Consider the following 2,019-nt stretch of genomic DNA (forward strand, 5'->3'; position numbering starts at 1 on the left):
TTTTCAGAACAGGCTCACTTTTCATAAGATATCTTACATTTTAAATATTTATGTGTAATTAACATTAAAGCAGAGCAAAACAAAATAAAATTGTTTTTTTGGAGTAGACAAAAAACCTTGAAGTTGTATTAGGAGCACAGCTCAGCAATTTATGATCTCTATTCTAGATCAATAGGTTTCAAAATGTTTAAAGATTTGGAATTACTCTGCAAAAGAAAATTTGTTCCTGCATCAGGCATATAAAAAGATTGAAGTAGAAATTTTCTGATTGAAATTGGGGTGAGGAAACTATTCTCATTATCTACTTTTACTCCAAATGGGCCTAAAGCTTGATCAAATTTTGAAAGTCATTGAAGGGGTTTTACAGATGAAGGACAGGAAGCATCCTGAGAGAGGGAGAGCTGCTGCATTAAAAGGATAATGTCTGTTTATATACCATAGTGTGTGAGTTCCTGTATAAAAGGGGGGTAGCTATGCCAGATCTAGCGTCAAATCCCCTGGGTTTGAACTCATTTGTTAAGAGCAAATGTAAGATAGTGCTATTCAATCCCTCTGTCTAAATGTTCACACTCGTCAGATGAGAATGATAAGTAATACTATTTATCTCATTAGGTTTTTGAGATGATAAAATGAAATAACACATGTAGAGCACTCCTTGCATTCCTTGTTCAATGAATAGCAGCTATTTTTCATTACAGGACATCTTTACCAGTCATTAATATCACAGAAAGATTTGTTTCATATGGCAACTAGCTGTAACCTATGCAATAATCTTTGAGGAAGAAATAAAACTTTGGATAGGGGTATATTATTTGTGGGGTAGAGGAATTGTAAGCAGAACAGGTAATGGTGAGTGAGAGCTTGAAGATTTTTTTTCCATAGTTTTGGTCTTCAAAACTCCTTAGAATTGAAGATTTTATAGGTTATTGGCAGGGTTCCATTCAGGCACATAGCCCATGGCTGTGTCCTAGAGAGCTGCAGAAGTACCCAGATCCGATTTTGATGGGCAGATCAAGGAGCTGAAACAATTTAGAATTAATTCTTCTTAATAGGAATAGTATGTAGATATAACACACTTGGTGGTTTCATTCCCTTCCTGTACCTACAATGTCAGGCATTGTCCACCTAATCAAGCATCTTAGGACAGGAGTGGTAATTGTATGAGGGTGTAATTTAGAAGCCTTGCTCATTAGAGGCTGTTGGTTTTGGCTGTCCTCTTGGACTAACACTATAAGTAGACATTCAGTAAGTCATTCCTGAGCAACTGCCATGTGCCTAAATCTAAGGTGTCCTAACTCTTTCCCCTCAAGATGACTTTGTTAGACTTTTACTGGTTTCAGTGGTGATTCCAGGGTCCCATCAGCACCACTGCCACCCCCACACCAGCCCCCTTTTGGAGTGAGTGCTCCTTTATAAGGCGGGCACTTTAGGGCCATCTGGTCAAAAGGGAGATTGGAGCCTCTTGGCAGAAGGAAAGTTAACAAACAGCCATGAAAGGATTTTCTAAATATGTCCACAATCCAATATAACCCTGGGTAATTTGATTTGTAGGAAATGGAGGGTAGAACATTACACACAGAGTGCTTATCTATAATTCATAATAATTACTGTAACAGGGAATCTATTGTATAGATGTAGGAACACAATTTATACCCCCATGTTGAAGAATAGGGTTTTGGCTAAAATAGCCCCATATGCCCTTCTGATCTACCCACTCTTTGTCACTTATCACTTAGGTGCCCAGTGAATTAAGGGCTTTTTCAGGCTATTTGATGAAAGCTCAAAAGTGAGGTGTTCTTTCTGTTAATGAGAGAGAGAGAGAGAGAGAGAGACAGAGAGAGACAGAGAGAGACAGAGAGAGACAGAGAGAGAGACAGAGAGAGATATGGGGGAGAGAAGGAGAGAGATGGGGGAGAGAGAGAGAAAGACAGAGAGACAGAGACAGAGAGACAGAAAAAGAAATAGAAAGAGAGACAGACAGACAGAGATAGAGAGAGATGGGGAGGGGGGGAGAGAGAG

This window comes from Heterocephalus glaber, unplaced genomic scaffold (genome assembly GCF_053883595.1).
Source record: "Heterocephalus glaber isolate CG9 unplaced genomic scaffold, H.glaber_assembly_v1.0 deba00001465, whole genome shotgun sequence".
In the NCBI taxonomy this organism is placed as follows: domain Eukaryota; kingdom Metazoa; phylum Chordata; class Mammalia; order Rodentia; family Bathyergidae; genus Heterocephalus; species Heterocephalus glaber.